Source organism: Cheilinus undulatus, linkage group 6 (assembly GCF_018320785.1).
Source record: "Cheilinus undulatus linkage group 6, ASM1832078v1, whole genome shotgun sequence".
Taxonomy (NCBI): Eukaryota; Metazoa; Chordata; class Actinopteri; order Labriformes; family Labridae; genus Cheilinus; species Cheilinus undulatus.
The window spans coordinates 14,550,530-14,564,994 of record NC_054870.1 but is presented as its reverse complement, the minus strand read 5'-3'; positions in this window follow the sequence as shown (position 1 = coordinate 14,564,994).

Below are 14,465 nucleotides of genomic sequence, written 5' to 3'. Positions count from 1 at the left end.
CTGTTTGAGCCTTTTGAGTGGGTAACCTCAGCAACACCACACGCAGCAGGGACCAACAGAGGTATTACTGTGTTTAGTATTGCTTTTTGGGCTGGGCGAGTGAGTGGGATGGGGTGATGGAGGAACAGGAAGAAAGGAAGAGGAGGTGCAGAAGGTTAGAGAGCCTATCTGGGCTCGCTGACAAACACCGTCGGACTCATATTCCCATCTGGGCCCCAACAGATCGGGATGCAAAACAGCAGGTTGTCTCGGTCCCAGTGCCCACAGATGACTAAATAAACTATAAACACAGTATGTATAGTGTGAGTGTTTACGAATCTCTTACAGTCATCTAATCATACAATCAATCATAATAGAAATGTACACATACAGCTTTATAAATACACTGAGGTGCTTCAGGACCTTTACTAGATGCAGTTCTCCATTTTTCTATCCAAACAGTTAATATTGCATTGACTGTTAATAAAATATATTTTTGTATATCATACATATCAAACACATTTGATATTCTGGTATGCTATGACACTATTTGGAGCAGTAAAATAGTAGTGTTGACACCACACACTTAAGGCTTTTTCAGACAAAAAAGCCTTTTTCAGCTCCACTCGGTATACGCCCCTACAACCATAGGGGGAGGCAAATCTGGTCTCAAATCTGGCATAAAATTGCGTACTGTGTTGCCAGCACAACAAATGACAGAAGGCATTTCAATAACAAAGTTTATAGTTTGTCTACTGGTGTGAAATAAAACATGGAGAATATGTTCTCCGTGGGGTCAATTTGACCCCTGTGGCAGTTCTAGGTATAAACGGCTGTTTTGTGAAATCCAGAGATATGTAATTTTTAACAACACTGGCTGCTACACAACAATCTTTTAGAAGCTAAGCAGTGCAACAAACGACAGAAGGCGTTTCAAAAGCAAAGTCTATAGTTAATACTGATGTGAAATAAAACAGGGAGAATTTATGTTCTCCTATGGAGTCCAGTTGACCCCTGTGGCAGTTCTAGGTATAAATGGCCATTTTTAAAATCTGGATTTTTGCTATTTTTAACAGCACTGGCTGTTACACAACAATCTTTTAGGAAAATGTATAGACTGGCAGATTTAAATATTTGAACCCTCTGAGCCCAAAGCTGTTGTTTTTTAACCATATTGATTTTTTTGCCTTTACAAGCTTTTGAAACATCAACACTGTGGTGCACAGTTGAGCTTTAAACATCCTTTTATCAGCACAACCTGGGCTTTAAAAATATGCATGCTGCAGTAATGTCACCTGAATTTTTAAAAAGTTATGGGTCTGTAAAGACAAAAGAAACAACTAAACATAAATTCAACTTAAAATTAAACAGTTTTTATGTTGCACTCAGTAAACATTAATTCTTCTGTTTTTTTTTTTTTTTTTTTTTTGTTTGTTTGTTTGGGTTTTTTTTTTGCACAAGCTTGTTCTCCCATGTCTTAGGGACTAAAAGTGAAAAAAGAAATCATTCTGTGACAAGAAATCTACAAAATGTTCATATCAATAAAAAAAGTCTTTGTGATTCTTTGAATTAGCTTTTTGGGCCAATATTCAAAGCATTTCCTGTCTGCAGTGACACAGAGGGCCACATCACAGGCTCTCTATCTGTCCCTCTCTATTATGAGCCATTCAGGCTGTCTCCACTGCTCAGACATGCACAGTTTGGCAAAGCGTGATGATGGAACAGCCTAGCATTGGTTGTCACAGCCCATGTGACAACCAATGTAGGAAACCAGCGTGGTGGCTAATGCAAAGCTAGAAGCAAAAATAATCAAAATATGAATCAAAAATGAAAAAAAAAAAAGTTCCGTGTCGGAGTTACTGTTGCAGATTTAATCTTTAAAAGACCCTCAAGAGTCACCAGACTTATTAGAAAAGCCTCTGTTAGGGCTACGAGAGCATGGATGGCTCCATTAGAATGGCAAGACGGTGGGCTTTCAGAGGAAAAAGGTAAGTGGCTATGATTTAAGATTCAAAATGTAATTAGCGTTATGTAATCTATGTATCTTCTGGTCATATACAACTTCAGTTTAGAAGGTTAATTGTGATTACTTATTCTTAAATACTTACATATCCCATTAAAATGTGAAGCTTAAGTCCATACATACATACTACTTTACCTTGCTAGTCCTTGAAGGCCTGCTACTTTGCTTTAGGCCAAGTCTATGCATAGGCTAGTGTTTTAGAAAGCAACAGTATTCCTTTGTTTCTAAAAATAATTCTGTCCACCCTCACAACATTCTAAGAAACATCTTTGTCTACATGAAGTACAAAAATGCACTATTATATGATGAAAAGCACACGCCATGTCAACTGTGCTTCATCCTTTACTGCAGGCACAACAGCTGATTCAGAGACAGCAACAATGTCCATGGCATGTGAAAATTTCTCTTTCCTCTGCAATCACCATTTCATTTTAAAGTCGTTCCTGCAACCCAAACCGGGCCTTTTCCAAAATTGCATTTGAATTAGGGTTTGTGTCGTTGGAGTGTTGAATGAAGCAGCAGTGAGCTCCTTAGTCTCACCAGCACAAGCTTGGCATCTGCCATTGCAGTGTAAGCTAAATTGAAAACACACATACTGTTAAAAAAAAAAAAAAAAGAGTAGAAACCTGTGCACAGTGTGATGCTATTATACCAAAACTCAGTTTTCCTTGTCTACTCATAAAAGCTGTAACTCAGTTCCTGAAACTCGCTGAAAATCCTCTGTTCTCTACCATTTCTGCTCATGTGCAGACTAGGCCTTAGACTACAGCTTCCTATGTTGTATATGTGTGTATTTATGTGCAGTCGGTGGTAGTTTGGGACCCCAGCTGACAGGCCGGTGCAGGGGTGCAGCTCCTTGCCTTAAGTGGTCATTCATCACTGGGAGCTCTCCAGATAACCCCAGCCTTCACCAGCAGGTCAGCAGACGGTCATCTCCTGACCTGGCTGCCAAATCATTTAACCACCATCTCCCACTGTACTGGACCCGGCTGAGCTACTGTGAAAAGGGCACTGATCCCAGTCAAGGTTTAACCCAGGCAAAGGTGACCTCTGGTCCACCTCTTATCCCATGAAACCAAGAAGTCCCTCCTGTTAGCAGCACCCTTCACTGCTCAGCTAACCTACAAGCCAAAGAGCTTTCCTGATGGCTCTGATTCACTCATTTTATGTTCTTTTGCGTGGGCGCAGATGCATACATGAAGCTTCCTTCAGTTACAAACCACTACAGTGTATCAAAACATTCACAGATCTACCTTTCCCACCCAAACCCACCCAAAGAAATGCTGCAGATGCATACGTACATTTTCACTTTCAACCTCAAAGTAAAACCAGCTACAACCTCCACTCCCCCAGCCCTTCCTACCCCTCGAGTCCCCTGTCTCAAGCTGAGGAGGAGGAGCTGAAGGGGAGGGGGGCAGAGGAGAATAGAGGGAAAAAGATTGATGAAGAACCTTTTTGATACACCGCTGCAGGCAAAGGAAGAAAAAATTGATTGAACCTTGATGAGAATTATATCAAGGGGCGCGTTCATTTGCAGCTCTGGACCTGCTGCATGCGTTGGGGAGTGAGGAGTCCTGTACATATGTATGATCTGTGCTTGACTGTGATTCAGAGTTAAAGGGAAGCACAAGGGAACAGCAGATTTTCATGATTTTTCCTTTTAACCTTCCTCTGACATGCCCTCTGATAATACCAATTTAGACCATGTAGGTATGAATAAGTGATAAGTACATACTTTAAACTTAATCTGCCTTCACGTATATACTATGAATCTTGGAGCTTGGATTGTTTGCAGAAGTCCTTGGAAATTATATAATCAGAATCAGAAGTCTCCTACTCAGGATTAGAAACTCAGATACTGTCCAAGAGTGAGTGATGGAACATGCAAAAAGATACCTGTCTGACCAGTGTGAGCAAAAAGCCAAAAAAAAACCAAAAACCTGCCTGTGCACTGCAGTCAGCCACTCAGAGTAGCTTGTTAGCATTGCATGTCAGAAACATGTAAAGCCACTGTAGGACAACAGCAATGTCTGGTGACCAAAGGTCAGATTCCCTGCCTGCATGGGCCAAAATCTGCCCAACCTGGTCAGTGGCCCAGGGGAAGGAAGGTGGCGACCCTGGCCTGACCTAGACCAGTCCTACAGTCAGATAAGAGGCCTTTCTTTGATAATTGGGCTGAGAACTAGGGGGAGAACTGGGGCTTTTCCACTATGACTTTTGGTGGCACTGAGCCAAACCAAGCCGTGCTGATTGACTTTTCCATCACCAGTTTGGCCGCGCCAGGCCGGGTCATCCTGCTCTGCAGCGGGGCCTGAGCGAGCCAGCACCGCCTGCCGCGCATGCCGATGTCAAAACGGTTCACAGGGTGTGTTTTTGACAGGAGGGATTTCCCTCCTTCTGCCCTGATATCACCCCCCACCCCTGCTCAGACGGACTGCAACTCCTTAACAGTGGTGGTCTAATTTCAGCATTCACTGTACGACTGAAACGTTTATGAAACATGAACAAAACTCAAGATTTATGTGCTTATACTACGTTCTGATGGAAGCGCACTGACAAAAAATCAGGACAGACCAAGCGAAGCACCAGGATTACAACTTTGTCTGGGCTTAATAATACTAAAAATTTAATTCTTTCCGGTAATTGTAGACAAAAAAGTATTAGACATTTTTAAAATAAAATGCTGGAGATGTCTGAAACATTTGGCCCGTGAAAGAGAAGTCTTTTCTACTGAGTCAGATTGATTTGTTTACTGCTGCTAGTCACGCAAACAGTTCTCATTGGCCAATCCAAAAATAAGATGGTGTTTTAAAGAACAATTAATCAATAATCAGATGACCATTCTTTAACCTCTATGTAGTAGAATTATTTTTGGGATGATAAGCGGGAATTGATCGTCGAGCTCAGAAACGGTTTGATTTTTGTTTTAAGACGACGTAAAGACAATCAGATCAGACAGGAACATTTAGCTTTAACTCTTGTCTTTCCTTTTTTCTTTTGTCAGTTTTTGCCATGTCATAAAGAAACGTTAATCCAGTAGTGAAATCGCACAAGACTCAGCAGGTGCAGTATTTAGCTACTGTGTATCAGATCGAGGAGAGCAGGAACCGCTGGTCATCAGCTCCAGACGCGTCCTCAAACAGGTAGCTAGGTTGTGGTGGAAAAGGAAGTCCCCCCGCCACACTGGGCTGCCGGTCCGAGGCAAACCAAGTAGAGCCAAGCTGCTCAATGTAATGGAAAAGCCCCATAAGTGTTATAATTAATGGTCCACGAAGCAAAAACAACTTCAGAATCCAAAAAAAAGAAGATCATCAAAATGTCCAAACACATATGAATCCAACCAAAAGGTGGGAAAAGGACTGGAAAAGCACAAAGAAAACACAAGGAAATTTAGAAGCATTGTAGGTAAGACATACAACAACTGACAGGCAGGGGCAAAGACTGAGTATGCATGGGATAACTGAACACAGGTGAAAGTAGGACAGGTGAGAAATATCACAGTGGAGGGAAACACAAGAAAATAGAACTAGATATAACCCACAAGAGACATAGACTACAAAACAAAGCAGGAAACACTGGAAAGTCAAGAGTACAGAATTATAAAGACACACAAGGAACTGATGACAAGATAACATCAAATACTAAAAACTAAAATCTAGGAGATGCTATAAATAAACACAAGGGGGCACAAGAGGGTTAAAAAAACAAAATACTAGAACTTAATGTGGGATTAAAACAGAGATACACAAGGAAATCAGGAAACACAAGGAGGGAAACAAAGCAAAAAAGATTAAAAGGAAGGGAAGACAAAGTGAAACCATTTTCTGATCAATACACTGTGAAGTTAAAATAAATGCTTAGGTATAGTTAATATAGTGGCCAAGGCTGAAATAAAAACCTAACATTATAAGTTGACCATCACAGCCCTAAGCAGGCCCAAGCCAAATTAGAGCTGAAATTGTAGCTCTAAGTTGGTCAGTATTTGTTTTTCCCATTGAACACTAAAGCTGCACTTAGCACTCAGCTGGTTATTCAACTGATTAAATACATATGGATTGGCAACACAGTGGCAAAAATGTGTGTTAAATGGCAAAACTATGGTTTGTAGTGGCAAAAACTGGCACAAATGGAGAAAAAGGCTGCAAAAATGAGTTACAGAGGCAAAACAAAGTGGCATAAAATCGGTTAAACTGGCAAAAAATAAATAAATTGGGATAATGTCCATAATAGAATGGCAAATCAGTCGTAAGTGGCAAAACAGTGGAAAACGAGGGATAAAAGTGGCAAAAAATGATTTTAAAGTGGTAAAAAGAGGCAAGAATTGGGGGAGAAAAAAACTGCAAAATTGGTTGAAAGTGGCAAAACTGCGAGGAAGTTGTGGGCAAAAGCGGATAAATAATTCCAACTTCAGAGCTCAATGATAGTTTGAAACTTTTCAGGTCCAAAATAAAGTAACTGTTAGCACGGGAGGTTTATCTACATGGACCTCAAACAAATAATCTCCAGTAGAAATCTGATAAATTAGCACAGTGCAGTATTTTTTTTTTTTTTCTTTTTTTGTGGCACGAAACTTTAGTGGGTAACAACCACATGAAAAAGCAAAGAAAAATAATCACTAAAATCAGAAATAAATGAAACACATAGTCCTGGGGTCCACGCTGTGGATAAGAGTTAAACAAATGAAAATATAAGGCTGAATATATTTTTACCTCTTTTTGCTGCTGTGTCCATTATATCTGATTATTATTGTTATTGTGGTTGTTATTATGGCTTATATCTTACATTTACTAGCTTTCTATTTTTGGGTTTTGGCTCACTAATCTCAACACATTTTAATTGTTTCTATTCTATTCTTACTGTTTTATTTCTTTTCCTTTCTGTCTCTTCCTATTATTTTAAGGCTCCTACATTTCTGGTCCTTAGGTCTCTTTTTTATGTAACTAGGTTCCAGTGTTGCCTGGATTCGTCTAGGTTATTCTGGGTTTTTATTTATAATTTTATTCTGGAATTTTATATATCTAGGTTTTATGATGTATTTCTAACTTGGCATGTTTTCAGGCTCTACCTAGATGATTATGATGTTGGAGTTACATTGCTGGATGAATTTTTCATGGGTTCTTCTGTTGATGGGGTTTTGTATTGTTATGTTCTCTGCTTGTGTTATGATGCTTTGTTTTAATTGTGATTCTGCTTATTGTCAAAGCACTTTGTAAACCTCTTTTTTTAAAGGTGCTAAACAAATATAGTTGTTATTAATATATTCTATGTTTAAATGAAAAATAATCATGTTCTCATTAATCTCAAAGGTTGTTTCTAGCAACATATTTTTGTTTGACTTCAAGAGAACATGTGGAGCTATACAGCATGTCAGTGTAATTGATAAATCACATTTTAGATATATTCGCTATAATTAAGGGGTATATTTTGGGTGCACACCATGAAAAACATGACAATAACACAATAAAACATGTGTACAGGTGTAAACTGTCTTCCTTTATTATGTTTAAATATATCACTTACAGGGTGTCAGGTGTGATGTGGAACTTGATGGAGGAGTATCCATTAAATTCAACATGATTTCACAGCCTTTAACAAACAAAGAGTAATTAATTTTACACTCTTTTCCCAGCATGTGTTTGATGTGAAGTTTGGCAGGTTGACAGAATCAAGACCATTCCATCAGACCACCGGTGCGGTCAGATGTGGGTGTGTTTTTGTGTTTGTGTGTGCATTAGAGACGGGCTGGCTGTACAGGCTGCCATCTGGCAGTGGCGCCTCACACCCAGCGCTACTCATCCCTGTGTGTCGGATCAGAACCGCCGGATCACGGATCCAGATCACTGCACACACTAAACATCACCAAAGTAAACGCACACGCCACTAATACACAGATGCTTAGAGAGAACATGCTAATTGCAGTCTGGGGTTGTCAATCAAACTTCTTCTTCTCTCCCCCAATCGTCTCATCATTATCTTTTCTTTTCTCTACATGGTGTCGATCCTCCCCAACCTGCCCTGTGGAGGCCCCCCTGGGAACAGCTGAGATCACTCTGAAGATGCTCAGAGATATTCATTAGACTGCAGAAGACACTGAAACTGTGTGACAACATCACTCCCCCTAGATGAAAACTACAATTGATGTGGCATCAGCAGCCATGAGCGCCGCCTTAATACAATGAGGAACAGTGATTTTTAATGGACACTGATGTGTTGATGTACAAGAGGCAGCCTAAACCAAGCCTTTATTACTCCTCTTCATAAAAAATCAAAGCTCTGATGCAAGATCTCCAAGAATGAGGTTTCCTATATGGGTTAAAAAGATAGGTAGCAGTTATACCGGCTGTGTCCAAAACCGCACACTCAGTTTTGTGCGTTTTCGAGGGCACTTTAGACACTTTGGAAGGACCTTAATATGGCACTTTAGACATGTTTATATGTTATACAAATTATATAGCCTTAAAACAGACTAACAAGACAGACTACTCAAGTTAGTTTGTAGTTAGGATCAGCATCCACAAGAACTATGTAGATTTAACGTTGGACTGTGAAGAACACAGAAATAAATAAATAAATCCCTAGGGGGTCCCCATTAAGTAGATGCCATTTCCTGTATTCTAGTGCATTTTAAGACCATATTAGCACCAGATAATCCAAACTGGTTCTGTGAGATATAGTTCTGGGTCAGTATAGATCAAAAAAGGGCCCAACATAAAAGTCATTGCAACAGTAATGTTTCATAGTATTTTATTGGTCCTAATGGTCTTCTGGAGTTTTGTGTGTTTTACCATCCAAGTGGGCACTTTATCATGTTTTAACCAGCCAAGGGGACAGTTTAGTGTGTTTTTTCCACCCAAGTGGGCAGTTTAGTGTGTTTTGCCAACCAGGAGGGCACTTTAGCACGTGTTTTGGCTCCCAAGAGGGCACTTTAGCATGTGTTTTGGCTCTCAAGGGCACTTTAGCGCGTGTTTTGGCTCCCAAGAAGGCACTTTAGCGTGTGTTTTGGCTCTCAAGGGCACTTTAGCATGTGTTTTGGCTCCCAAGAGGGCCCTTTAGAGTGCGCTTTGCCTCCCTAGAAGGCACTTTAGCGCACATTTTCCCTCCCAAGAGGGCACTTTAACACACGTTTTGGCTCCCAAGAGGGCCCTTTAGAGTGCGTTTTGCCTCCCAAGAGGGCACTTAAACACACTTTTTCCCTCCCAAGAGGGCACTTTAGCGCACATTTTCCCTCCCAAGAGGGCAATCTAGCACAAGTTTTCCCTCCCAAGAGGGCCCTTTAGCGTGCGTTTTCTCTCCCAAGAGGGCACTTTAACACACGTTTTTCAACAATTGGGCCACGGGGGGGGGGGCTACCGCCCCCCTTTGTGATCCGTATGTGTTGGGCTCATTGATGATGAGGCATTTTGGCATAATCATCATAAAACATGAGTGTGAGTGAGCATCGGTAGAAAGTGACTGGCAGAAAAACTGTTAAAACGTGTCCATAAGACGCTTCAATTTGAACACAAGACAGCACTCTTCAATGAATGAACATACTGAAGAATTGCAATGCCAGCGTACTTCCTCTGCTCTCTTCTCTTCCACACACTCCTCCACAGAGTGCGCACCCAGTAGTAATAATATATGGATTAAAAAGAAATGGTTTTCATTGAAATTTGGTAGTTAAAGCCTGTCTTATTTATGTGGGTGACAGATGTGTTGTTGTGACTTTACTGATGACAGTGTTTACCTTCATAAAGGTTTTAAGGAGTATTTTTTTTCCAAGTAAGCCTTAAAAGAGTTGCAACCAGTCACAAAAGAGCCATATGTGGCTCGAGAGCGCTAAAAACTGTCCCTTAACCATCTTGCACACAGACGTCCACACAGAGTTGTACAAAAATCCACACAGCTGCTTCTCACTGGAAGTTGGTGCAGTGTGGAACAGGTGTTACACAACCAAAGACATCTCACTGGACTCAGGCAGCCTCTCTGATTGCAGGGATATTTTTTTACTTGTTTATCTTCAAACCCAGGTCCTTACAAAAAAAGAAAAAAAAAGTATGCTTCTTTCCCTTTCTGCCTCTTCCAAGCTAAATCACGCCAATTTGGGAAAAAAGAGCCAATTATCTCCATCAAGTGAATTGTCAAAATATGTTTCTTCAAAATAAAATGTAAATTTGTGGTTAACCAACATCTGTACAACAGCGACTCAAGGACTCTTTTCACTTGAAGTGCTCCTGCTTGTATGGACAAACACTGAACAGCACCGTGTGAGAACACGATGTGTATGCAAAGCTTGAAGTGTCCCGGCACTGTGATGGATCTCCAGCATGAAGCTGTGAGTGAGGGAAAAAAAGATGAGAACCTGTTGAAAATGCATTTTTTCATGTTCAGGTCAATTGTGTCCACCTACCAGTGGTATAGTATGATTAACGCAGCTCTTGCTTTAAACTTAACCAGCATTACCAGCCAATCAGAAGCAGAGTTGGGTTTTGGCAACACTGGAAGTGTGGGATCTAGCGATGCCATGTGAGCATGTTCTACTCAAAATGGAAACAGATCCATTAAACCTGGGGCCTCTGTCAAACTGCTCCCTTTTCAGTTCCACTGTGGTAAGAGTGGCGAATCCGAAGTCACTGGAGGAGGGTTTAAATGCATCTGCAAGCTTTGAGACAAACTCCCCTCACTGCCACCAAAATTGTTACTCAATGTAGCATGATTTTATAACAACAAAATAATAATTGATCCTCGTAAATCAGTCCCTGTAAATATAAAACACTTCGGAAGGACCTTAATATGGCAGAGCCCTGAAAAGAGTGTGCAAACTGAGTGAGAGTGTGCAAAAAGAGGATGTAGTGATCAGTCTGATAAAGGCTAGTGTTAAAGATGTCAACAGTTGACAACAGACTTTGAAACAAATGGTGCTAAGTCATCGATTGAAAAAACTGGTTGAGACAGGAAGCTGTTTGGCATTTGGTGCCACAAACTGAAGGAGCTGTGATCATGTTTGTGCAAAGTGTGCTCAAGAAAGCTACTGTTTAGCACCAGCAGAAGAAAGAAAATGCTCCGTTATGAACTGGATAAAGATGTGTCTGCATACGGAAATATAACTACAGTACCAGGAGGAAAAGTTATGAACGTAACTTCATCTTGAGTCCCAGTCTGTATGTTTATGTGCAGGTAAGAGTGCATGTTGTGTTTAAAACTGGACTTTTAAACGCAGGTAAAACAACTGAAGTCATACTAAGTGGAATTTCTTGAACTCAGACTGAAGCTCATTTCAGACTGGAGTGGCCACCCTGTAACAGCCGTCACTTCTTGTTTTTTATTTCAGTGTGCATGTCAACAGCTCAAGGTTCAGACCAGGGTTGCCAGGTCTGGGTGACAAATCTAGCCCAATGGCTGATAAAAACGAGCCCAAAACCAAACCCACTGCTGAAATTCAACATAAGCCAGTAAAACCTCCTCCTCACCAAACATAGTGCTTGTGTGCATGCAGGTGTGCTGCTTCTGTGTGTAGTGTGTATGTGTATGTGCCAGTGTGGCACAGCCAATCTTTGGTCGTGTGTCATGTTCTGTGTTTTCCTGCCTCTCTGCTGGTTGATTTAGTTGTATTTGAAGGTAAAGAAAGTAGTTTTTTCTACTTTTGATATTAAATACAAATACACAAGACATCAAAAATGGGTTATGTCTCTAACATGCACATACTTTAAAAAAATAGAAATATTGGTGCTCTTATTAGAAACATGCAAATATATTTTCCTTATCATAATATGCACAAGATTTTGAAGGTATCTCCCCCTCTGCATCTGTTGCACTGTAAGAGTAAAATTTGACTTTTAGGAGACAAAAGGGATGCAAACCTCTGATCAGCTTTTCTTCATGCTTTGTTTTGTTTGGTGTCTTCTGATTTCCTTTCCCATTCTTGTCAGTGTTTGAGTACATTCTAAAAAACCCTTGGCAATGGCTGAAGCCTATATGAATCATTTCCTTTTTGATGGAACAAAAAGGCTTATTTGATACATCCATTTTGATCCATTTTGAAGAGGGTAGCTTAAAGATTTTGTACATTTTCTATGGTATAAGTCCTCCCACTATACTGTGATACTGTCATACTGACAGAAATGCAGACCTCAAAGTATTCAAAGAGCAGCTTCTCTGCAGTCGTCTGCTGCTTGAGGCTTTTCCTCTGACGCTCTGTAAACATTACACACATCAAGACATCGAGAAATTACAGTCAAGCACGGTGGCAGCGGTGGGATGCAGAATCAATTTGGGCTTCTTCAAAAGCCCCACTTGAAGCTGGTGGCGGGCGAGACGGAGCGGAGATGCTAATCGGCGAAAGGTCCGGGTGTAATGCCTTCCCTCCCATTCAGAGCGCCTGCCTCAGAAGCGGCTGTCTTAATTATCACCATAGGACATACATTACCAGACCAAACGCAAATGTCATCAAAACGACAATGGGCTGCAGTTGCCGTTATCACTGGGCCTTAATTGATCTTATCGTAATCACATTATCTAGTTCAAATAAGGTGCTTTAATAAGCAGCCCTGACCATTTAGACCCTCATAAATATCCACCGAGGAGCGAGGACTCATCAGGTTTTAAACAGGGATATTTGTGCTGCATGCTTGCTGTTACTTAGTACACATGGAAATAGATGAAAAGTATCAGTTTGAATAGGACCAAGAAAATCCAACAAAAATATATTAGTGTAAACATGTCATATTTATTATCTTAATTCTTAATTTTATAACTACATTTGAAGATCAACATTGTGTAAACATCGTACATCCTTTAAGGGCCGAACTTCACAATATTTTTTTAGGAATGCCAAAGGTCTGTTAATAAGAAACAAACTCTTTCTTCACAGTCTGGGGCCTAATAGAAACACTGCAACATTTTCACAGAAGTATACAAAATGGAGAAATTTTCTCACTGAAATGTCTGTAGTAATTTTAAAAACCTGACTACTCCTATGTTAGAAGTATTTTTTGTTAAATACATTTTCTTAAATAAGTCCAACAGTTGATAAAAAGAGTCATGAAGAAGTCACAAAAACTGCCTCCTACTCAGCACCTCAAAGACAAAGGAAATGATCATAGATTTCTGCAGATCCAAACCCGCTCTTCAGCCAGTGAACACTCGTGGCGTGAACATTGAGGTGGTGACATCGTATAAATATTTAGGTGTACTCCTGGATAATAAGTTGGACTGGTCTGAAAACGTAGACTTCATCTACAAAAAGGGGCAGAGCCGCCTCTTTTGCCTGAGAAGACTCTGATCAACAGACATCTGCAGTAAGATGCTGCAGATGTTTATTAGTCTGTGGTGGCAAGTGTTCTGTTTTATGCTGCAGTCTGCTGGGAGGCAGTGTAAAACACAAGGATGCAAGGTGTCTGAACAAACTGGTGAAAAAAGCTGGCTCTGTGGTCAGAATCAAGTTGAACTCATTGGAGGATGAGGTGGAGAGACGCACAATGAAGAAGGTGGAGGCCATTCTGAGGAAAATGGATCATCCACTTCATATCACCTTAAATCAGGGGTTCTCAACCTTGGGGTCGGGACCCCATTGGGGGTCGCAAGACACTGAGAGGGGGTCTCCAGATGCCCTAAAAAACTAAGAATTTTTTAAAATTACACCGTTGCCACTTTACACCAATTTTGTCAAATTTCAACCCCTTTACATCATTTTTCCCACCAATTTTAACACATTTTTACCATTTAACACTTATTTTTGTCAGTTTTAAACTCTTTCCACCACTTTTGTTCTGCTTTTTTTGCCACTTCTAAACCAATTCTTGCCTGCTAAGCTTAATGTTGCCTCTGTTGACCCATTATTTCTACCACTAATCCCTTTTTACCACCTTTTATGCCCATTTTTTTTCCAAATTTAACCACATTTCATCATTTGATCTCCTATTTTGCTAGTTTAACCAATTTCTGCCAATATCTTTCTATTTTTTTCTTTCTCAGTTATTTACTTTTTTCCCCATTTTAAAACAATTTTTCCTCCCATTTCGACCATGTTTGCCAGTTTAAAGCCATTTCAGACATATTTGCAAAGCCAGGATCATCACTCCTCCATAGTTTCTTTGTTTACTTCCTCATGGCGCGAGCGTCCTTGGGTAAAATGCAATGACGTACTGACGTTTTATGGTGACACAATGACGTGGCTCCAACTTGGCTCCTTGCCGGTGGAAAACCAAACCGGTTCTTATGAAGAACGTGATTAGAACCAACTAAGCACTGGCACAAGCACTAGCACCAAATGAGCACCTAGTTCTTTTGATGGAAAAGGGGTATGGGGGTCCCCAGTCTTTGGCACCTTTATCTTTGGGGGTCGCGGGCTGAAAAGGTTGAGAACCACTGCCTTAAATGACCAAAAAAACAACGGTGGTGGACGGCTCCTCTCTCTTTGCTGCAGGACAGAAAGATATAGAAGATATTTTATACCCTCAGCAATAAGTTTATATAATTCTACTAT